The sequence below is a fragment of the Cupressus sempervirens genome, chromosome 10, assembly GCF_028749045.1.
Source record: "Cupressus sempervirens isolate cs-2001-9-10 chromosome 10, ASM2874904v1, whole genome shotgun sequence".
NCBI classification, from domain to species: Eukaryota; Viridiplantae; Streptophyta; class Pinopsida; order Cupressales; family Cupressaceae; genus Cupressus; species Cupressus sempervirens.
Window position 1 is genome coordinate 726,260,941 of NC_143127.1, and position 26,360 is coordinate 726,287,300.

General features: G+C 33.9%; 1 pseudogene; it reads right to left on the bottom strand.

Moving 5' to 3' along the window:
* LOC149535881 (putative DEAD-box ATP-dependent RNA helicase 29) overlaps positions 1-11,283 on the bottom strand; it is a 46,299-nt pseudogene extending 35,016 nt beyond the window's left edge.
* Between the last annotated feature and the right edge of the window lie 15,077 nt (positions 11,284-26,360).

A 26,360-nucleotide genomic window follows, 5' to 3' on the forward strand; every position in this document is an offset into this window, starting at 1 on the left:
GCATGACTAACCACTCATAAAGACCCTCCTTGGTCTTGAAGGCTGTTTTCCACTCATCTCCTTCTGGAATCCATATCTAATGATAGCCACTCTTCAGATCTATCTTTGTGAAGTACTGAGCTCCACTCAAGCAGTCCATAAGATCATCCATCCTTGGTAAAGGAAACCGGTACTTGATGGTTATCCTATTTATAGCTCAAGAATCTGTACACATCCTCCACTCTCCATCCTTCTTTGGTGCAAGTACTGTAGGTACTGCACATGGACTCAGGCTCTCTCGAATCAAGCCCTTCCTCAACAGCTCCTGAACCTGTCTATTTAACTCCTTTGTTTCAGTAGGAGTCATCCTGTGAGAAGCCTTGTTAGGAAAACTAGCTCCTGGAATCAGATCTATCTGATGACTGATTTGCCTTACTGGTGGCAATCCATCTGGAACATTATCAGAGATAATATCTCAAAATTCCCCTAGTAAATCTAAAACTTCAAATGGTATTTCACTACTACCTTCTTTATCTTTCCTAGGAATCAAAGCATAGCATATATGCTAATGTTTCATGCCATCTAAAAACTTCCTTCCATCAACAAGAGAAATCCTAGCACTGCTACATACCTTTTCACCTTCCTTTTTCATGGGCTTCAATTTGTGGCGAACTCCATCCTTTGTCAGAGAGTATGTGTTTGCATGTCCATCATGTATTGCATGTCTATCAAACTGCCATGGTCTACCCAACAATAGATGGCAAACATCCATCGAAATAACATCACAGAGAACTTCATCATGGTAACTCCCAATTTTGAATTTTACTAAACATTGTTCACTTACCAGGACCTTATGATCATCTTTTGCCCAAGAAATTCGATAGGGTTGGGGATGTTTCTCCCTCTTGAGCTTCAGCTTAGAGACCATCTCTTTTGATACCAAGTTATCAGTGCTACCACCATCAATGATCACATCACAACATTTATCCTCACACTTGCATCTGGTATGGAACAAACTCCTCCATTGTCCTAGTTCATTCTCACCACTTAGTAGGACTCTTTCATTTACCAAGGTCTCTCCTCTTTTTGCATCCTCTGAATGTGATGATTGTGCATCCTCATCCACATGAGCAACCCTAGCTTGGCCCTCAGCTCTCCTATCTGTCCTTCCTTGTCGTTGAGGGCATTCAAAGGCACGATGACCTTCTCCATTGCAATGGAAACAGGTACCACAGAAGCCTCCTCTTCCTTGTCCACATCCTCTACCTCTTCCTCTTTGATTTCCAAAGTCTTGATCATGGGAGCGGTTGAAACCCTCATTCCTCTGGTTTCTGCTAGTACCCACATCTTCATTTTTCTTTTGGGTTTCATTGCGTCCTCCAGATGATCTACCGCTTCCCCTTCCTCCTTGACCGCGCCCTCTTTGTCTTCCTTCAAACCTTTTACTCAGCTTCTCTTCAACTCGTAGGGCAAACTGGTATGCTTCTTCAATGCTGGTCATTATTACCAGACTTAATTCCTCCTAGATGCTAGGTCGCAACCCACTAATATAATGAGTAACCTTCTCCTTATTTGTATCTACATGCCCCGCTCTAATCAAGAGTCGGTAAAACTCCTCTGTATATTCTTGGACTGATCTTCCTACTTGCTTTAACCCATGCATCTTCTTAAACAGATCAAGCTCGTAGTCCACAGGAATGAACTGCTTCTTCAATTTGTCCACCATGCGATCCCATCTTGTGATCTTCTCCTTTCCTCTTCTAAGTCTTTCCAGTTGAACCTCTTGCCACCAAATTTTGGCATGGCCTTTCAGTTTGGCCTTTGCAAACTTAACCCTATCTGGGTCCCTTATATCCTCATACTCAAAGTATTCTTCCAGTTCATTGATCCAATCGATCAACTCATATGGTTTCAGATTTCCTGAAAATATACCCACTTCAATTTTAGGTCTTTTCCCAAACTTAGTAATGGCCCTAAAAAGCCTTTCCTCTACAGGATTTAGAACTTCCCCGTCAACTTCCTCTTCTGGTCCCATTACTTCCTCTTCATTGTCATCCTCACTATTGTCACCTGCGACAACATTTGCTCCTCTACGAAGCTCCTCTTGCAATGATTGTACCTTCCTCTGGAGGGCTCTAACCTCCTCAGGATCAATAGCTCTGGCCCTTCTACCACACTCTCTTCGTGGAGGCATCTTCTAACTCGAACCCAAAACCACACAGTCCTGGTGCAAACTGCCTCAGAGTCGGTGCTCTGTCTACACACTCAAGAAAACCTGTTCTGATACCACTTGATGGGGACACAACCCAAGAACAGAATGGACACAACAGAAAAGGGAAATTATATTAACTGAGAAAATAAGCTAGTACAAATAGTACAGAGAAAATAAACTTCAGAACATGCCCTAAGGGCTTACAATAGCATAAATCTGGAGAATATTTCTCCTTTTAGCACCTCCTCTCAAACTCCACTCCGAACTACCTTTTACAATGCTAGAAATCTCCTTAAATAGACCCCAGAGGGTTAAGGACTAGGAGTACAATCTAGAAAGTGCTAGTAGGCATCCACCGACAAAATAGAAGGTTCCAGAAGTTGCGTTAGAAGTCGGTGCAAATCTAGAAGAATCCAAAAACGGTAGCCGAACTTTTGGGAGGCATAACTTTTGAACCGTAGCTCCGATTGACGAACCGCTTACATTTTCAGAAAGCTCTCGAAGTGCTCTAGAGCCCTATGGAGGAGCTTTGCTCGTCCCCCATTTTTTGACCCTTTTCAAGGTCATTTAATGCCCCAAACCTGACTTTGAAGCATTCTTAGGAGGTCTCCAAAACCCGGAAAACTGCAATAACTTTCAAACCGTGGGGCCTATTGACCTGATTCTTTTTTTGGAATGCTCTAAATCATGATTACATTCATTTGGCCAATTCACACCTTCTAGTTTACCGAAATGATGGCCCAAATACATGCTCCTATTTTTTTGGGATTTTCAAATGCACTGATAGTTGAACTATGAGAGTTGGAACTTTTATTTGAGCCAAATGGGTATCCAAAAATGTAAAGACATGAAACAGAAACTAAGTCTAAGTACATTTTTTTGGGTGACACAAGATTGGCCTTATACCTCTAGATGCTCCTGCATCAAAATCCCTGTGGAAAAAATGAACAACTTATCATTCATGGGTAAGCTAAAATCAAATGTTACAAGAATGTAAAAAGGCATCAAGTTTTCTCCATTGTTGGAATATATAGCAAGTGAACTATCTCTTCTTTATCCAACTATTGAATGTAATGACACTGAACATCCACATGTTTGGTTCTTTCATGGAAGACCAAATTCTTGACAAGTCTGAGAATTCTTTGATTATTAGAGAGCAAGAGAATTCAGCCTACTTGAGATAAATGCATATCCACAAGCATCTAACGAGGCCAAACTACCTCACAAGCTACCTTAACAGCTCCTTGATACTCTTCTTTTGTGGAGAGTGAGACTACATGCTTCTGCTTATTAGTCTAGGTGACTGCACCAAATCCCAAACTGAACACATATCCAAAGGTTGACATCTTATCATCAACCAAACCTTCCCAATGTGAAATATGAACACACTAAGTCTAGAATAATGACTCCTAGTGTCAAGAAGTCCATAAGCAGAGGTGTCATTCACATAATAATGCAACACACACTCTGTTACTATCCAATGACAAGCATTGGGGGCTAGTCATGAAGCATGAAATGTAGCTCACTGCAAAACTATGATTAGATCTAGTGGAGATAAGATACATGAAACTTCCCACTAGTTACATATAAGTGGTTTTATCAATAGGAGGAGAATTAAACTTGGCTGACAACTTCAATCCTTTCTCCATAGGCATGGAAGCAAGTTTATAATCCTACATTTGAAACCTATCAAGCAAGTTCTTGGTATATTACATTAAGAAATAAAGATGCTACCATCAATCTATTGAACCTCAATACCTAAACAATAATCAAGGATCCCCAAATTTGTCATATCAAAATCGTTGCTCAGGTCTTATTTGACTTGTGCAATCAAATGTGTTGAATTGCCAATAATAATCAAGTCATCCACATAGACAAAAAGCAAGAGAGTGATGCAGGAGCATCTTGCATTGGAAAATTATTGGAAAAAAAAAAAAAAAATAGAAAAGAAAAAAGGCAAAAAAAAAAAAAAAAAAAAAAGAGAAAAGAGGAATATCTATTTTCAAGGTGCGTAGGTGGCGTAAATAGAAAAATAAGAAAAATAGTTGTCATTCCATTAATCGAGGTGTGTAGGTGGAAATTCTAGAAGGTTTTGGATAAATCATGTATTTAATATTTGTTGGGTGCTTAGTTGTATTTGGGTGGGAATTTAATATTTATTTAAAGGTAGTTGTATTTACCTTTTATCCCACATTGGTTGTGTTTGTAATGTCTTGGATTAGAAGTGCCTATTTAAGCAAGGCTTATTATCATTTGTAATGAAGTTCGGAAAATAGAAGCTCTTCAAGTGTAAGCTCTTGTAGTGAATTTTTAAGTATTAATGGATGCTTTATGAAGCATTTTTGTCATCACTATCTTCATATTGTTTCATTCTTGATTGTGAGTTGTTAGAGTGGTGTGGCCCTCTATCAAGTGGTATTAGAGCAGGAGATCCTGAGTGTACAAGCAGATCGCCGAAGTGTGAGGCAGTTTGCACCAGGACCTTGGGAGGACATGCAGATTGATTGATGGATGCAAAGATGGAAGACTGAACTTGTTGAGGCATGATTGTGGAGAGCTGGTGGATTGCAAATCCATTGTCCTAGACTTGCGATGTGGTTCCTGATTGTTCGTGCGAGGTGGCAGGTTGCGATCTGACTTGCAAACAATTTGGTTGTCACAAGGAGTGTGGGAAGGATTTTTTGCAGAGGGTTTATGAAGATCTTGGAAGATGGCTCCAAGAGGATTGGACCCTAAGATGATTGCCAAAATCCATGATATAGTGGAGAGGAATTTTTCTAAGATGATTTCTCAGTTGGATGATAGATTGGCTGATCAAGTTAAGGAGGTTCGTGAGAGAAGATGGCATCACAAGGTTGAGGTGGAAGAGGATGGTTTTGCTGATCAGTTTGTGGAGCCTGATGTAGAACCTGTAGAGAAAATAGAGGTTGTTGCTGAGGATATTCCTAACCTTGCTAATGTTGGGATCGAGGTTGGTTTTCATGATCAATTGGCTGAATCTGACATGGAGATTATGGAGCACTTGGAGGTGGATGATCCAGTTGTTGTTGGAGGTGAGTTATGTATTGCAGAGCATCTTGTTGTGAGCAATGAGGTTGTTGGTGTTGAGAGTTTGGCATGTGTTGATGGAGATCTACATGTGGCTGTTGATGTGGGGTTTGTTGCTATGGGTGTGAATTTACTAGTTGCTGATGTGAATGAGGGTTTGTTGATGAAGAATTATGTTCAGTTTGTTCCTGGGAGTGAGCATGCTGATTGGATGGTTGAGATTCTGGTGTTTGATAGAGTGATGCATATGTGGAGGATTTGCATGGTGGTTTTGTTGTCCCTATTGAGGTGGAAACCTTTGGTGAAGATGAAGATGGTGGTAGATCTTTCTTTTTGGTGTCAAAGTGTGGGACACACTTTTCTATCTACCGGGGGAGTTTGATGCAGGAGGATCTTGCATTGGAAAATTATTGGAAAAAAAAAAAAAAATTAGAAAAGAAAAAAGGCAAAAAAAAAAAAAAAAAAAAAAGAGAAAAGAGGAATATCTATTTTCAAGGTGCGTTGGTGGCGTAAATAGAAAAATAAGAAAAATAGTTGTCATTCCATTAATCGAGGTGTGTAGGTGGAAATTCTAGAAGGTTTTGGATAAATTATGTATTTAATATTTGTTGGGTGCTTAGTTGTATTTGGGTGGGAATTTAATATTTATTTAAAGGTAGTTGTATTTACCTTTTATCCCACATTGGTTGTGTTTGTAATGTCTTGGATTAGAAGTGCCTATTTAAGCAAGGCTTATTATCATTTGTAATCAAGTTCGGAAAATAGAAGCTCTTCAAGTGTAAGCTCTTGTAGTGACTTTTCAAGTATTAATGGATGCTTTATGAAGCATTTTTGTCATCACTATCTTCATATTGTTTCATTCTTGATTGTGAGTTGTTAGAGTGGTGTGGCCCTCTATCAGAGAGCATCATCATCAGAGTGTTTGATATACAAATTATTGTAAAAAGGACAACGTTGAAAACCATCAGCAACCAAGTACTGAACAATCTTGATGACAATGCTCGAGGAGATAACTTGAGTCCATAAAGTGCTTTCTTGAGTCAACATGCAAGCATGAAACCAACAGGTTGTGTCATGTAAGAAACCCACCATTGTGCTCATAAGACTTCTTCATGGTGATGACTACCATATGTTCTTCCTCCATTTTTTGACCATTAGCTTTGAGTAGATCTTGAATGTCCTTAATCTTTGTGAGATGCTCACATAAGGACATGTGTTCATCCATCATGATAGAGAATAAGCTCTTTAGAAAGAATGCTCGGCTCTTGTCTGATGTCTCATTCAACTCATTCAGATATTGGCAAATGTTTGTTGTTGACTTGCCAGAAGGAATCTAAGGAAATTGATCTTCTGAGATAGAGAGCTTGAGTAGCTTAACAACTTCTTGATTCTAGTTGTCAAACTTGTCTTGCTTTGCTTGGATTGTAAAGGATGAATCTCTGTACCAAAAATAAGTGTCAAATAGGCAGATATTCAAAGACTATCAGCATGTGATGCTTCCAGGTGTAATAATTTTTGTTGTTGAATCTATATTTGTCGTTCAACATTAAATTGGTCAATGACGCCACTTTGTATGTTTCCTAATGCACAAAAAATGAAAAAATCAAAGAAGGGGTGAGGTGATAGCAAAAGATGACCATTTAAGTAATATAATAATATTCTAATAATTTTCTCTATTTGTGGTTGATTCTCATGATTTATGAGTCATTTCTATTGATGTCTCTCTTTTTAAGTAAAACAACCATACCCATGGTTGTTTTTTGCTAAAGATGTCATTTTCTAGGCGTTTGTTAGTCGACAAGACAATTTCTTTCATCATTTGCTCCTACCTACTTTGTTTTCTATTATTACAAAAACTATTTCATTTTATAGGCCTATGTGTGCTCAAGACAAGATTGTTTTAGCCCTCCTACCAATTACCAATGCAATATGGTATAAGAGCTAGTATATTTTCTTTTGAAAAAATTATAATTTCTTTTTAAGACTATTCATTTTTTTATTTTTTTATTTTTTGGTATCAATGATTTGATCTACAACTAGTGGATTCTATTATTCACGGCTATGATTTTAGCACAAATTTTTGAAGCTCATTTGTTCAATTTGTGGCCTATTCTCATGATTTACGAGCTATTTGCATTGGTGTCTGTTGTTTTAGTTAAAACAACCATACCCTTAGTCATTTCTTTGCCGAAGAAATCATTTTTTGTGCAGCCTCAACCATTTCTTTGGTTGTTTGTTCATGTTAGTTCATGTTTGTTTGCAATGACATTTCTTCAACCCTTATACTTGATGTCACATTTCTGCATTTTTTGTACCTTCCACACATTTGTTTTGGACATTCTTTACCTCTACAATTCGTGATTGTTTGAAAATGCAATTTTCAGCATTCTTAACCATCTTCTTGGTTGGTTTTGTTGCAGATGGGCCTTATTTCTCATGCAAATGTTATTACCTGCAACTAAGGAAATTTTATAGTTGTAGCTCATTTTCTTAACGTTAGTTTACATACAACTAGGGTTTTCTGCTTCTCAAGCGACCAGTGTTTCTATTCTAACATTGTCTGGTATATGCAGTAGATTTCTCACTTTTTTTTGTTAATGTTGACCCTCATTGAGGTTGAACCTACTGAAATGACTAGTGCTTCTACTGCAAATGCAACCTACGTTGTTGTTTCCAAGAGATTCTCCATCGTCTTAGAGATGGCATTTTTCTCTCAATTGAGTATCTTCAACACCCTATAATATTATAGTGAAATTCAAACTTTGAGTGCAAATACTTAGTAGGTTTTTCAAGAGGTTTTCAGAATTTTTGGGGCCCTCTGACATCAGTGCATTGGGATTTGTGCCCATAATTCTATTGTTCTGCCTTAAAATCAATGCTTAGTTTTTGTCTGAGTTTTGTTCAATATTTCTTATTTAGCCTTGATATTTGTCCTATCATTTGGTAAACCACCTATGACCTCTATTTTTTTTGATGGCATCTCTAACAAATTTTCTGCTTGAGGGAAGTTAGAAATTCAACAGCAAAAACTACAATACTTGGTAATAGCATATTGATGAGGATTTTTGAATATAGATGTCTTTGCAAAATTATTTTGGGAAAGACTAATCATCCTAGATATGAAGGCAAGGAGTGGGAAAAAATTAATGAGCAAAATCAAGAAGTTGTTATGTTCATCAAACTCTCAACTATCGCAAGTTCCTTCTAGTACTATAACTAAATAAATTTGGTTGCATTTAAAAGGTTTGAATGAAACCTCTAATAGGAGTTAAGTGTTCTTCTTAAAGAACATACTCTTCACAATGAATAATTGTCGCTACAAGATCATCTCTATAAAATCAAGGAGATTTTAGATGAGTTAAAGCAACTGGATGCAAAATGGATGAAGAAGACAATGTGGTAATCACCTCGAAAAGTCTACCATCTTCCTATGAGCACTTTGTTGAGATTGTCAATATATCTTCAACTAATGTTGAGTTGAGGTTTTCTAGTCCCTATACAATGCTTTTATAGCAAGATCACTAGAAAAAAATTGACAATGGTACTAATTCATCTTGCAAAGAACAAGCCTTCACATTCAAATCCTCATCTTCTCAGCAAACATTCTCTACTCTAGCACCAAAAGGCTCAAAGAACATTCAATGCAACTAGGCTATTTTGTTCATATAAAAACTTAAGTGGTGTAAATGCTTAGTTGCAAAGACCAAGATAAATGGTTCACAACTCAAGAAAATTTTTTACACCTTCATGGCTAAAAGACCTACAGTCAATGTGAATTACTGGGATTGGTTTACAGAGTTCCAATTGTTTACAGGGCTTGTTGTTTATGGAGGGGAAAAGTACATTGTTGTCAGAAAGGGCAACATAAATATTCAATCTAGAAAAAGGAAATTGTTTTTCCTTAATGTGTATTATGTTCTAGGAATGGAACTCAATCTTCTCTCAGTAAGTCAAATTCTAAGACATTCTCCTTAGCTAGACATGCACTTCAACTCACATCAGTACACTATCATTGATCAAGAAACTCAGTCTACTGCTGCCATGGGTCTTGAGGATCATGATCTATTCAAAATTGTTGACTCTGGTGATTGTTAGGAGCTTGTCATGGCAGCCAAGCGCTCCTCTATTAATACACTCTGCAATCAACAATATGGGCATTTAAATATGCACTATCTTTCTGAACTTGTTCAAGAAGATCCTATCATTGCATTACTAGATGATCCAAACCCATAACCTTGGAGTTTGCAAAGCATGTCAAACTCAGTAGCAACATCACACTTTGTTTTCATATGGTGACTCCAGGAGAGCTTCTAAGGTACTACAACTAGTCCATTTTGATATTTGTGGACCGATGGCTACTCCTTCTATTACTAGGTCTGAGTATTTCTTACTTTACCTTGATAATTTCAATCGTAAAATGTGGGTGTATTTCCTTCATAAAAAATGAAAGGTATTTGTTTTGTTTCAAAAGTTTAAAGCATCTATAGAAAAAGAGTCCCATCAACATATTGTTAATCTTAGAATTGATAATGGGAAAGAATTTTGTTCTGCCTTCTCTCATTTTTGTGAACAATATGAAATAAAGCACCAATTAACAACACCCTACACCCCTCAACAAAATGGTGTTGTTGAGTAGAGAAACCCCACGATCACCTAAATGGCTCGGTCTATGCTTGAACACAAGAGTGAGAAATTTTTGGTTGAAGCAATTGACATTATTGCGTATCTTCTCAACCACTATCCTAAAGTGGTTGTCAAGAAAAAGACTCTGGAAGAGCCTTGGTTAGGCTGTAAGCCCATAATCGGTCATCTCAATGTTTTTTGCTCTAATGCTTTTGTCTCAATCCCTAATGCTAAGTGCACCAAGATGGATGCCAAGAGTTAGAAACTTCTACTACCTGACTAAAATGATAATCATAAGGCCTACCATAACATTAACACTAAGATGATGTCATTTTTAGATGACATGTGGTTTTTGACAAGGAACGAATGTCATTTCAGCTCTCCTCCAGTTATGGATTTAGAAGATCACCTCTCCAGGCTCAAGAGTTAGGTGCTTTTCTTCCATTTGGTCTTCCCGATGGAGGGGCATCAGTTGTTCTTGTTCATGCACCTCCACCAGTTCCTTCTCTTGCAAGATCGCCTAGACATACAACTCTACCACTTGATTAGTATTAGGAAGCTTTTTCTGCACTTTAGCTTCATTACACCCCCTTGGATCAGGTAGAGGAACTTTTCTCTGTAGTTGTGGGGAGGTTGTGGAGTTCAGAAGCCTTTTAAGGCTCAGCAACAGATAAAAGAAGTTAGTAGAATCACATCTCAGGAGCAAGATATGAGTCGTTTTCTTTGGAATTTCCCCACCGATGAGGATGGCATGGACTGTTTCCCACGGGGAGGCTGCTGGCAATAGGTTAACCTAAGAAAAGAAGGGATAGTTAATCTGAAGTGGAAAGACTTTGGATAGAAGCTAAACAAGCAGCTGAAGATGGTAGTAGAGAAACTCCTTTGTCAGAGGAGTAGGAGAGCAGATGTAGGCTGTAGCAAGCGATTAAAGTTTCCATTTAGGCATACATAGGATTTTCAGCTTTTACGCTGAGTTTGTTCTGAATGTCTATGAGTGCAGAAAATTTAAATACCTTGAGGCAACAGATTTGAATGATACCTGTATAGCGACCGAGCTCTTTGCAAAACTTATAAGTCTGAAGTGCCAGCTCCCTTGTTGGAGAAAGAACAAGGGCTCTCACTCCCGCACCGGGTGAATGCCCCTTTAGCTTCTCCAGCAATGGGATCAGAAATGCTGCAGTTTTACCCGAACCAGTCCTGGCCATGGCAACAACATCCAATCCAGATATTACCAGGGGCATTGTCTTCCGCTGTAATGGGGTGGGAACTCGATAGCCCTTAACGTTTTACTGCTCTGAAAATTGGGGGCCTCAGACCTAAGGACTCGAAGCCCCCGATTTAGCTTTCTTCTTCTGCTTCTCCTGAAACTTCATTTGTATTACGGAGCTTACCAGAATATCCTTTGCTCTCTGTAACCCCATCGCGACGGACCCGCGGTTTAAGCTCCAAAAAACAAGGATTATATTTCACGGAAGACGGGTTTAAATTTCCCAATTTCAAGCGCAAATCTCCCGCATAACATCTGGGTTTCCAGCCGCTCTGTGATTTCTGAGGTTCTTTCCTACAACCTAATTTGTAACAAATTTCAAACTCGTCGAAGAATACTGGAGATCGCGTTAACCTAAACCAAGTTTTGACCGTTTATAAAGGCAGATAACTAGCAGCTTTTAATGAGCGAGTGAAGAATGCAATTTCATTTTATCAATTTTTTTAATAATATTATATATAGATATTCGATAAAGTTAAGTCATAATATTTTTAAGAAAATAAATTTTAGAAAATATAATTTTCTGAAATCAATTGAAACAATTCTAATCAAATACAAGGAATTAGATATATACTAAAGTACAAGTTAATAATCCTTTCGGTTTTATCAAAAATTAAGATTAAAAAAAATTAAAATAAGATGGAAAACTTTATAAAATATTTATTATTTTAACTAATTTGATTAGAAATTTTTTAATTGTTTCTAAAGTTTAAGTTTAGATGTGACTTTTTTTTAACAAAATATATTAGAAAATGTAATTATTTCGATATTGATCAAGGTATTTGAAGCAATGTAAAAAAAAACAAATAAAATTATTTATGAATCAAAATTAGATCCATTAATAAGAGTAATATGAGTTCATTTCACAAAATTAAATTGAGTAAGAATTTATTCTTTTTTTTCATTGCAAAAAATATAGGTGTAGTTCCCATAAACAAGTATATGCAATTTTTTTTTTTTTTTTTTGCTGTGAGTTGAAAATATGTTATAGATGACATGTATAGCTAGGGAACAAAAGCATAAATATTGGTTTTGACGTATATTTTCTTCGTTTTAAGTACTCAAGGTTGACCTTATCAGAAACCAATAGTTTTTTCCTCCTGTCAAAACTTCCCTATCAAATCTACACCTTTTTGAAAAAAAAATATACATGTTTTTGAAGAAGACTCTCTCCTCTAGTGATAAATATAAATTTTTAATTTTTTATATGGTTTACTTTTTTTTTGGGAGGGCGCATCCTAAAATGTTAAAATGTGTACTTATACTATTTTTAAATGATAACATATTATAAATAATTGAAACTCTATGAAATTTATATAATGATGATATTGCCTCCAAGATATATAAAAGGATATTTTTTGTTTTTGAAAAAAAAGAGTTTTGATAGAGAAATGAGATTTGGCCAAAACAGGTCTAAAGGTCCTAAAAAATGACATAGATCTATGCTTTTACCCTATGAGGAGATTCCAATCCTATTAGGAGTTGTGTCAACCCTACTAGGAGCTATGGAAGATAGAAGGACCCACTGTCAAATAGCTTCAAGGGAAAGATCACCAAAGTCATTATCTAATTGATCTCAGTACTATCCTTCATAGAATAATACAAATAAGCAATTGTTCAAAGCAACCTTCTTTCCAAATATAGTCTCTTTGTCATCTCGTTGTGCCTTATCCACACCAAACACTTTTTTGATCTCAAGATATTCAATGTTAGGCTCATTGGACCTCATATCCAAGTTTGATTGCTTGCATTACACATTCTTACGCTAATTAATTCACACTTCACTGCCTGTATTCTACAAGGAAAATAACTTACCTTTATACCAAGTTGTTAAACTAATTATTAACTCAGACTTGAGGATTTCTCAATTTACAATTATAATAGGTTCTCATTAAGCTAATACAATACAAGTTACATTACATCTTTTCATTATTTCATAATACGATCAACTCATAGTCTCACAATCATTCACACATACAGCATCTAACTTAGCACAATCAGCCACACCATCTTCATCATGTCTTATACCTCTGTACAACTGCACTTTATCATTTTATCTTTGTTAGGAGATATAATCAAAACAATAGTAATTGCTTCTCAAGAACTTTGCCAAAATGTTGTCTTCAATAAATCTTGAATAACTATTTGTACTCATCTTTCCACATGTGCACTTAACCACATAATTAGGACACTTTGTAGAACACATCCTCAACTGTGCATAGCCTTATTGCCAATCCTTGAGCTCTGCTACCTCAATCTCTATCTATTGCTCTGTCAGTCTTCACAAATCATTACTATGTTGACATCAATGATAAACACAGTCATGAATGTAACACACAATCATGCTAACAATATCCCTAATACTTCAACAATGCTAGGATACTCCCCCATAGGAATATCATCAACATTCATACTAACAACAACTCCAATCAAAAGAGGGAACTAGATAAATACTAAAGTACATCATAATAATCTTTTTGATTTATCCAAAAAAATGAATACAAAATAGTTTTTCAAAATAAGGTGGAAAACTTTATAAATTATTTATCATTTTAACTAATTTAATTAACAATTTTTTAGAACTATTCCTAAACTTTAGATGCAATTTTATTGAAGACGATATTTTAGGAAATTTATCTTCATTTCTATTGGCCAAGTATTTGAAACAATGTAAAAAATCTCTTTAAAATTAGATATGAACCAAGTTAGGTCCATTAATAATTCATTAAAAACTAATGATATGAGTTCATTTGTAGGAAAATCTCTTCGAAAATTAAATAAGAACCAAACTTAGGTCTATTAATAATTCATTAAAAGCTAATGATATGAGCTCATTTGTAGGAAAATATCTTATAAAATTAAATATGAACCGTCCATTAATAATTCATTAAAAACTAACATGAAACAAAATCAAAATACAATAAGTTGTGTTAGGTAAATCACATCTTATCTTTTTGCATGGTTCCCTTATTCTCCTCAAACCCCCTTATTTTTTTGTCATAATCAGGTTGTGCTTGGTCAGCTATATATCAATTACTATGTTAATTAATGATGTTCTGGTAAATTACCTTTTTTTAAGTGCACGCTTGTGTAGCTTAAATATTTTGTAGTATTTTTTTACCTCTATACCTCCTCACGACTTGCACAAGAAAGTCATTCACATAACTAATTGTTCTTTGCAATGATTTTATGAAAGTTTAAAGAAATTTCCATTATGAGATGAATTTTATGATATATTTTTATGAGTTTTTATCTATGTGAGGAGGATTTTGTTATGTGAAACATGTCTTTTTTTTTTTGCTTGTACAAAATTTTCTCTTCTAATACATTTTTTATTTTTATCATATGATTTGAAGAAAGATTTAAGAAGAATTTATTACTGGGAAGAGTAAAGATTTAAGAAGAATTTATTTCTGGGAAGAGTAGTGAACATTGTTTTCCCTAAAAAATTAGAAAAATATTTATATAATGTTATATTGTAATGCATTTTCTTGGTTCTATGAAATATTGGGAATTTAGCTCGCAAGATGAGCTCAAAGGTGCATTGTATATGTTTTCTTTCTAAAGTGATGCAATGTGATATATTTAGTTTTGTTTGAGCCTTTTTAACTAAAGTTTTTTGAAGATGAGGTTTTGTAAATTTTAGCTTTTTAAAATATTTTCTATTTTGTCAAAATCCCAAATAAATGTTTTCTTTTTGTATTCATTTTATTATTATCAGTAAATGGCTGAAGCCTTTGATTATATATATTTAATTTTGATAAATTTCTAGAATTACTCCATTCAAACGGGCACTGGTAGGAAAGAACGGAGAAGAAAACCTCTAGTCTAGCCCAGGACCATAGTCCTATACAAAATACAATAATAAAAGGGGCATACCCCAATTTTAGTTCTTTATTTACAACTCTATTTCTTATAATAATCTTGGCAAGTGAAGTGTCTTCCATTGTAAAAGTTGATATCATAGTATATGATCTAAACCCCTCTCCTACAACAATATGTAATGGTCTTGTGTAGTAACCACTTTCTCTGCACACATTCTTACAAACTTTGTATTTGGGTTGAAAATATTACCAATGAAGATTAAACACTTACTAATCAAGTTAGCAAAAATATGGAAGTTAATGAATTCTAAAACATTTTTTGAATACTAGTTACCTCTAGATTTAAACCAAAATTACATTATTTCTGCTATACTTATTCTATATATTAGTTAGATTTCTACTCTCCTACTAATTTTATGTAGGGCTAAATTGATTTGATGATTGGATTATCAATAAATTTTAATAGTGTTAATGTTATAATTGATATGAGTAATCTACATTATCTTTTTCCAGGTTCATGAGTAAAGTGCACTAGTAGAATTTTGTCAAATAAATGACTATGTGACTAAAACTTTTAACTAAAAAATTTAGTCACATGACTAAAAGTGATCAAATTCTAGTAATGTTTTATAATTTATATGTATAAGTAACATTAGCAAATGACTAATTTGGTCATCAGGTAAAATCACAAGGTTAGAAAAAGATAAGTGACTAAATAAATGATCAAATAAATGACTAAACAATTAGTCACTAATAACGATTCACCTAAATAAGGGTGAGTGTGAAGGAGAGTCATGATGCATAGTTATTGTTCACCTAATAATAATTTCATGGATTTGTTTTATGATTATTTTTCTTGTGCACTCTCCCTTTCCATTTGAAAAGAAAGCTTGAATGTCTCCCTATCATATGTTATAAGAATTATGTGGGTTGTTTATCTACAACATTAGATAGAGTGGCCAACAAGGATCTACATTTTCTTTTGTTATTCCTATATTAGGTTATGGTTATCAATTGGGGTCACATGTGTAGAAATTGACTTCTTATAAAACGTAAGAGGCTGAAGGTAAGATTATTATGTGATGTGATTAATTATTATTATTTATTCAACTTGTGTAGAGTCAAACCCAAGACCTCTTAGATAAGAGGTTCACAATTTACCATTATGTTGTAGGTTCTTGTTTAAATAACACCTTATCTTAATGATAAGGTTTGCATTAGAATTAAAATAATATTTATAAAAGTCTAGTTGTATATGCTTCTAATGGTCATAATTAAAATTTAAATGTGATTCAAGTTATGATTAAAAATATTAATAATGTATTAACATAATGCATAGTAAAATTTAAAGAATGTAATTGTTATTAGTTTTAAAATAATAACTATGTAAATAATTGCAATAGCTAACAATTCTAAATATGTAATAGGGCAAATTGGTAAAACTAGCCATACTTTGTTTAGTTATTTTAGAGTAGCATTTGTTATGAATTACATTTTTAGGATAAATTAATTTTATGACATTAAAAAAAATAATAGATTCAATTTATAAAATTTGAGTATACGAAGTATAATTTGATTTATTAAAAAATAAAGTTAATAGATTTAATTATATGTTTTATATAAAATTAATATTTTTAAAACTTAATATTTATGATTATAATGATATTTATTTCAAACATCCTTAATTTGATCCAAAAGTCATCAAAAAATATTTTCCAAAGTGTCAAAGAAAATTTAGTCTTGACAACCTAGGGTTTCCTCCATCAAACATGAACTAGGGGGAAATTTTGCAATTCCTAATCAAATCCTGACCATTCTTGACAACTGGTGAGAGATAATGGGAAAATATGTGCCCTCACTAGAATATTACATGGCACAACAACTAGAGAATGGGGAGTTTTATCTAAATGGAAATTTTTCTATTGTACAATTACAAATCAACATTCCATTGTTCACACTACTACTTCAATCTCAATAGAGTTCACTGTCCCATCTAGAAATCTCTTCCTCTGCCCTATGCTTTGAACCTCTGAAAATCCAAACTCCAGATCCTTTCCTAGCATTCAATTTTCCTATACTAAAATGGAAGTTTTGAATTAGGGAATGGACATCCATCATGAAAATCAAAGGTAGAGGTTTTTTGGAAAATTTTACATTTGTAATTGTGTTGGTAGACATGTACGTAAAATGTGGAAGCATAGACAAGACATGTGACTTGTTTGACAAAATTCTCCCAAAATATGTAGCGAGTGGCCTTCATGTAGGATGGACATAAAATGGATTTGATGAAGAGGCTTTAGAAACATCCAACTAATGCCAAAAGGAGTCTTTGAAATAGGGAATCGACATTGATGAAATCATAAAGGATAGAAGATTTTTATTAGATACAGCTGCAACTACATTTGTAGATATTTTGAAAGCGTCGATAAAGTATGTGAATTGTTTGACAAAATGCCTCAATAAGATGTCATCTCATGTCAATATCTATATGATATGTACAAATTGGATTTGTAAAAAGAGATTTAGAATTGGTATTATGTTATTTTGAATTTTTCAAGTATATTTTCTTTTTAAATCAAAGATCATAGATCTGTATTTTTATTAAAAATATTTAGAAAACCATTACATAAAAAATTAAATAAGAATGATTGTGGGTTGTAGAATATATCAGCCTATACCCCTAGAAACACCCATGCATAGAAGACCTACTAATCATATGAACCCGTTTAGAGTTTACTATATAATCACTAAATATGACGGTGAATAGTAGAATCCAAACTACTAAGCAGTGAAAGAAGTACTAAAATAATCTTTTAAGAAGAACTACTAATAGTGGGAGGAGGAACAAGATAATAAATTGTCTGATCCTCCATTGGGAATCTAGACACATATATCCTTTGAGCCCTGTAGCATTTAATAAATAAAAAAACATATGATCTAGTATCAAATGAACATGGTAGCCAGGCTAATAGTTTAGAAATCATTAACCATGACCCTACATTTGGTTGTACAGATCCATCACTAAAAGTCCAAAAACATTGAGCTAGTTATGATATCACCTGATTTAGAAATCACAACTTCACACCTTGAAACTTATCTCAGATGCTATACCTTTAAGATTGTACATATGCCCTACCTGAAGACATGAGAGCAAAACACAGGCTACCTTTCTAAATATTATCTTCCCATACATACATCGTAAAGTCCACCACTACAAGATAACACAGAAAAGAGAGGAGTGATCGAGAATAATGAAGGCTCATGGCATCATCTAGAAGAACCAATAACACAATCCCAACTTTATGTGGCAAAGTTGGAAAATTGGTACATCTATCTGGAGCAGAGCATGGCTATAGACAATAAAACCAATAGACTTAATCCCTTTAAATGGATGACTGTGGAATACTCATAAATTGACTTGAGGTCAAGGTTCTTCTAAGGGATGTTATTTTTTTATTTAACTATAATAAACCAAACTAAATTTACTACTATAATTACTCATCCAACAGAATAGAAAAAAAAACCCAAAGGTAAATTCAAAGGGACCAATAAATCTAAAGAAAATATCAAATAAATTAAAATTCCCCAGATAAGTTGACCATTATTATTCAAGAATTTTTTGATGAGATAATATCATTTGTGTGATGAAAAACATGGCCTTGTGAGTGATATTTGGTTCTAGGGTCCGAACTTCAATTTTTCAGACATAATAGGATGTACCTATAACAAATACATGTGGACCTACGCAAATTAATAAGTATGCATATATTTAAGTAGACCTATTGACCTACACTCATTCATATTGAATTTTTTTCTAGAAAACAATTTTTTTTTAATCTCATCAATATAGGAAGGAACTATAAAACACCAGATCTTAAGAATATTTTACATAACCTAGCTTTAAGGATGGGATACAAGTAGCTTTAAGGTATGGTTCAAAATCTTCCATCTTCCCCCTTTTGATTCTCTGATACATCTTGCTAAAATATTTATGAAATGCATCATTTTTTACTTAATCTTCATCATATGGTTTCGACAATGAAAGTGTACCTAGCATAGAGAGAAAATTTAATCAAGAAAGCATATTAATGACCTTATTTGTCACATTGATGTGCTTATTCCTTCTCATGATTAAATTGACAAAAAAATGCAATCCATTTGTAACAAGATTGTTGGAACTTGGTTTGTGAGCTTGTAAATATTGTAATGCATGATGATCCTCATTTACCATTGTTTCCTTTGCTCATAGGATTAATTTTTACTCTTTTATTATGGAGACTAAAGTGTATAATTTTTTTTCATGAAGTGTACTTTAGGGGAGAAATATGTATGCCCTTCTTGAAATTATAATAATGAAATCCCTTATCCCTATCCTTGCCTTTTGTTTAATTTTTCCTATGCTTTCCCTTTTTTTTGTTCACTAACATATTGTGGTTCCTTATCTCATTACTTTTTCATAAAGGAAGAGGTCTTGATAAGTATGAGATAACATCCTTGGGGCATGGCACATGCTTGATCAATGTCCCAAGGATTTTTCATTAGGACATGCTACACTTGGTGTTCAAACAACCCAAAAATATAGTTCACCAAGACTTATCTCTCCAAAATATCTCTCTATCGGAATCATTATTGTTCAGAATCGGTAACTTATTTTCCTGCAAACCTTGTCCATGTCTTTGCTAGAAATAGTGTCATTGCATGACCCTCTCTTATTTTCAAAAGATTGATAGAATTGATTCTTTAACAATCCTTGAAGACTTCTTGCCTAACAATAAGTGGCACATAAAAAAATTGAAAGAATATTCCTAGCTTTTATACCATGTCAAGGTGTACCAAAAATGTTGGAGTCTTGCGAATCCAAATTGAGGAGTCAATTCATGGAGACAAAAGTAGGCTTCTATTTGAGAAATTAATTGACAGTTCTCTAACACTTATCTCTTTATCTTAGAGTTTGATTTTTTCTTTGTCTTCCCTTTGAGGATGCCTCCATGAGATATTCCTCCTTATCATACTTTTTGTGTGTTCTCTTTCTCCTTTATTTTGGGAGGTACCAAGCATCTTTATCCTTCCTAGTTGGATTCTTTCTAATCTATTAGCTCTCCCTTCTAATTCAACAACTTTTCCAGTAGCTTCTCTACCTGTGAAAAATAACGAGATTTGAAACAGGATATAAATATCCATCAACACATAATGAAAGGGGAACTTTTTCAGATATTATAATTGGAAATGCTTTAATTGACATTTATGAAAAATGTGGAAGTATATAAAGGCATTTGAACTTTTTGATGTAATGCATAAAAATGGTACAACTCACAAGTGGATAACACAAATAGTTGATGAAATTAAAATATATATAATAGAGAAAAACTAATTGGTGTGTCAAGAGAAACATTAAGGAGAGAAAAAGGAGGACCACGCAATAAGGAGTGAAAATAGAAGAGAACAAATGATCACAAAAGAACAGGCCAGAGAAATAATGATAGCATCAGACCGAGGGTGGTAATAGGAGAAAACTTAATTGCAATTGCAAACAAATAATAGGAACCATCTAACTATAACCATCTTTTGGTGAAGCTCTAAAAATGGACCTTACAGGTAGAAGCATTGACTCCTAAATATCTGACCTTCAATCCAAAGCCCTAATTAAAAAATTCTAGAAATTTTGGCCTACATAATGGAATTTGTAACACTTGGTAGCAGAGAACTAGGGTGATCTACAAGCTCATTCTTTTCCCTAAAGGTTTCTTACTGGTAGTTTTTTTCTGACATAGGATCAAAGGAAAATATTTTAACTAGAAGCTCTTGATTTCTTGAATGGTTCAAGGTTTTTGCCTCCGGCATTGGCTGCCAACTTTAATTGCAACTAATTTGATGCTTACTCTAGTATGTCTGAGATTACACAACCTACCAGTAGAGTATTGGGATATTTTGATTATCATGAGGTCTATGAACTCTCAAGCAAAACTTTGAATCACTGATGAGAATGGCTTTGAATGAACATTCAAAGATTGTGGCCACAAATGATGTCAAAGTGGATGTATTTACACCTATCCTCTCTTTCATCCTTCTTAATTCAAGTCAAAGAGTTTCATGAAAAATATTCAAATTGAACCTTCAAATTCTTCCATTGTTAAAGCTTGGTTATGCCAAAAATTTTTGCTCAAATCATGAAAAAAAAATGGAAATCTATATGGTAGGAGGGTAGAGCTGAGGGGCTCCATTATGGAAAAAAATGTTGAAGCTTCTTGCCACTAAATACAATTTTGAATGTGACAGTTAACCATGTCTATATCAAGCCATGTGTAGCTGACTTGTGTAATCATTAATAAACTTATTTAAGTAGTTGAGTTGGCCTATCTAATATAATTAGGTATCCAAGTTGGCCTACATGATATCTAGGAATAGGTAAGGTACATATAGGAGGTAGTGAATGTTATTTGATCATCATATTGTAGATATGTTCTTATTAAAGATGATTGGAGGTTTGGCCCTCAAAAATTCTCTAATTCTCAAGTATTTACTCTCCCTTCTAATTCAATTTTTTTTCTAGCAGCCTCTCTACATGTGCAAAATAATGATATTTGAAATAGGATATAAACATCCATCAAAACATAATGAATGGGGAACATTTTTTAGATATTATAATTGGAAATGCTTTTATTGACATTTATTAAAAATATGGAATCATATATAAGGCATGTGAACTTTTTGATCTAATCCATCAAAGAGATGTAATCTCATGGAATGCAACTATTGCAACGTGTCCAAAAATTTGATTTTTCAAGGAGACAATATCTCACATCTTAATGATCTAGGATATTTATCTTCAAAATTCATGCCCTTCATACAAATTTGGCTATGTTGGGGAGACTGACTCTTTTGTTAAATTTAGCTCCTTCTGCAAATTTTCCACTTCACCAACTATTTTGGCCAACTCTGCCTCTTTATGTTTTGAAGCATCAAGTTCCTCCTTCAAGGAACCCATATTATTGTTTATTTAATCTATACCTTGTGCAGAATTGAGTGTATCAACTTCTTTTCCTTTTAGAATAGCAACTTTTTCCTTGTCTACTTCTATTGAAGCTAGTTTAACAAGAACAAGTGTTTCATTATCTTTGGCAATTTCCATTAAAATCTTCTTTTTCTCTATCATCACTCATTTCTTTGCAAGAGTTGCATCTTCTGCTTGTTTGATTGTTGATAATTTGTCTTATGGAGTACATAATACAAACACACTGTTAAATCTTGTGTAAAAAATGTCCACTAATTACTTTATGCATTCTTCCATACTTTTTGAATGGTGGTTTGGCTCTATAGAAAATTAGAATAACTACTTTTTACTATTTATAATATGTACTACCAATCGTATAGGAGTATGAACTCCTATTTGGTCAAAAAATGAAAATCTACTAGCAAATTGCAGTCCTTATTGAGGCTCCAATGTAAATGAAGTTCGACAAATGTTTCTCAATAATAAACATTATATAATTGTCAATCAATATTATCCAAACAATTTTCAGTTTAATGTTTACTTAAGAATGAGAAAAATTATAAATTTGCAGCAATCAATTGAAATCAACTTATTTCATCCATTCTCAATTTTGTCTATGTGCATAAGTGTGCTCTAGTTTTTATGTTTCTTGTCCAATTAGTGATAATCTCATCTTCCCCCACACCTAGTTAAGTTGCTTATACAATATTAGTGTATTGACGTTCTTTAAGGCCATTGGATTGGCTACTATAGAAATCATTAACATATGTAAAATCCTGAAGTATAACTATACAACGGAAAGGCTTGGATCAAACTTGTTTGGCTAATATCCAATTAAGCCTTAGACTCACTCTAACTCAGTTAAGATAGAGCAAATTGAAAATGACAAAAAAAAAATCATGAAAAAAATACTTTTGAAGGCTTTAAAGATTTTATTTCTTCCATCTGCACGCATTTCCATTTTTGTCTTGAAAGTAATTAGTAGCCTATTATTGCATGACTTGTTTTCTTTTCTAAACTTTTCAAAGCTACAGTTGACACCTTTCCATGTCTGTTAACAACTCTAATTACCATTTTTTTTTTTTTTGATCGGTAAATGGCCATGGCCATAATTAATTTTATTAATTTAAATTTATAATTTACAAATAGATCCCCCATTCTGACGGGCACTGGTAGGAAAGAACAGGTAAAGAAAACCTCCAATCTTGCCTGGGACTTCAGTCCTATATTATACATTAGTAAAAGGGGCATACCCCAATGAAAGCTTCATTATAAAATCCATATCTATAATTTTCCTTTCCCTCCAAGCTCCAAATTGGTATAGATGTTAACAAAATCTATCTTTAGTCATCATAAACATCAATTTTTTAAAGGTTAACAAAACCAACATAATTATTTCTCATTGTACAACCAGGAGGCCCATATTAAGTTTTAACTGAAAAATAAGTCTTATCAGGAGATTAATTAAATTTAGATAATACATATTGGTTATGTTTTTTAATAGATTAATTACTAATTTTAGTTAATTAATATAAGATTGAAATGATTTATGATTGAAGATTAGATTTTTATTAAATAATCTAAACTAATCATAAGTTAAATTTATATTGATTCTAACACTTGATAATTTATTAAAGCTAGGTCTAATATTTTCACATGAATCCAGAGGGGAAGCCATAATGACCAAAAAATATTGTTGTAGGGCACCCAATCTTTGAAATTTTATGCCTCAAACTTCATGTATGTATGAAAGACCAGGAAATGAAAGACTGAATTTAAACAATCATAGATTGGAAGGTGGATCCAAAATATCATGATCAAATCAATCCAGATATCGAAGCAAATTATTTCTAAAAGTCATTCCATTACTATAGATTAATATGTACAAAAACATATTTTTTTCTGAAAAGTTTGATATGGACATTAATTTAAAATATGCCCTGCTAACAGTTTGGCCAAATATCTGCTAGATCTGTTATCTACTTAACATCCATAACTAAAATTTGCTAAAATCCAAAATTTGGGTTAGAGTATTATACATGTGACCCATTAACATCTTAATATTATTCTATCTTAAAACCATTATGATTTCTGAAGCTTCATGCAGGTTGGTGGCTGTGGAACCTGGAAGAAACTCGAATGTTGATCTTCCCCTACTAGTTCCGTCATAGTTTGGCAAGCAGAATTCCACATTCTCCAGATTATTAAAGTCCACATTTGGATGGATATAGGCATCATACATCCGTAGGTAAGTCATTAACCAATCCCTTTCATGATCTCCAACAATTCCCCTCCATCTTAAAAGAAAGTTGATACTCACCTCCATTCGCGGCCATTCTGTAAAAAATTGGACATTGTCTTTGACTACCATGCAAGGGCATCTAGGGCTTCTTCCTATTTCAAGGTTGTTCACATCAAATTCCATGTAGGCTTTAGGAAGAGGGATGCGAAGCCGAGCGCCAATATTTGCAACAGCAATTTCCAACCCAACTAACCAACAGGGTTCGAAAAGATTATGGGTAATCCTGATGATGTCCCATTTTTCTCCCCCAACTCTAGCTAGACATCCTACCTAGAGCCCAACTATGTTGCTATTAGTCCTCCATGAGTATTCGTAGCTAAAAACCCCTTCTCCTAAGACACGGCTGACTGCTACACAACTCATATCATCTATGGGCCTTAATAGACGATTCTAGCACTCTTGTGTGATCGGCCCACAAAAGGCCATGGTGCATTTTTAAAGTGCATGAAACAAATTATGTTGGTATCCATGACACTCAGAGAAGACTGCTATCTATTAATTGAAACAGACTAAAATGCAAACTGAGGTGAATGAGAAAGTAACCTCTGTTCCTTAAATAAATAGGTGGCATCAAAATTTTTGGAAACCTCATAATGGCGATGACATCCGAGTGAATAAAATATTTACTTACTAATTCATCATTTAGAAAGGATGGAAATACTTAGGTGCGAGATTTTGCAATCTTGGTACTTTGCCCCAAAACGTGTGGAATAACTATCTTTGTCAGAGCTTGAAGGAAAATGATTATATTGCTATCGAAAGTGGTTTAGCATTATGATTTAATTCTAATGTATTAAATCCATCTGTACCTAAGTTGGCTAATATATCTGCCTCATTGTTACCTTCTCTATAAATGTGAACATATCTTATTTCTTCAAATGTTAAAAGAGCTTTGTTAATAGCTTCTAGTTTGGAATTTAACACCCAGTTTGGGGTACTTCCTTTCCTGAGAGCATTAATGATGATTTGGGAATCTCCTTCTATAATAAGTTTTTTGATTTTATGTTTAATACATAGGTTGATACCTTCTTCTATTGCTTCCAGTTAGCAATATTATTTGATACCTTGTTCAGAGACTTGTATCTTTTGATAATCCAATTGCTTGATTCATCCCTTATAATACATCCAATTCCTACTTTCCCAGGGTTTCCTCTTGAAGCCCCATCAAAATTCAGCTTAATCCATCCTAGAGGTGGAGGTTCCCATTTACACTCAAGTCTAGCTAAGTCATTCTTTTTTTTGTAGTAGAGGGGAGGATTGATTAATACAAGCCATCGTTTTTTATTTCTGCATCCCATTCAGAGAAAGATCCTTCTTCTCTAGGTCTTTTTTTGAGATCACTGTTCATTACTTCCGAAATAGCTACTTCTATTTTTGTAAATAGGGCTTGTTTTGATAGACATTGATCTTGGAAAATTTGACGATTACGTTCTTTCCAAATTTCCCAATGAAAAATGGCCGGAGATATATTCCAAAGTTTACCATAAATTTTCTTCTGATTGTCTTTAGGCCACCCCAGTAAGTGATCTACCCATCTTCCTGCTAACGGGGAGGACCAATTAAATTTAATTTGAAGCCACTGCTAGCATTCTTGAGAAAATTTGCATGTATATAAGAGGTGTTCTACAATTTCTTCATCCTCTTTAGAAAGAATACATCTAGGGGTCAGTGCAAGAAGTTGGGTCTCACTTTTGGCCAAAAAGTGGAAGTGTTTTTCCCGTTTTTGAAATATTTTGTCAATTGATGCCAAAATTTGAGCCATTTAGAGATTAAATATAAAAAAACTTCAGAAATAAAAATTGTAGTGCCTAGAATCTTCTTTTTGAATATGTAATTTATTTGTATACCCATATAATAGATTATTTTTTGGTATGGATCTTTAAAAATCACTTTTTCAAAATGCCTGTTTTAGGACCATACCACGCTCGTGTACGGACACCATAATTTGACACAAATGAATGAATTTTTGTGAATCCTTTTAAATGGAGTTACCTGACACACCAAAGATTGATGAGAATTATTTTCTTGAATTTTTTAATGAATATTTTTTTTAAATTAATTTTTAATTGGCTATAAAAGAAAATTTTTAAACCTCTCGTGTACGGACACCATAA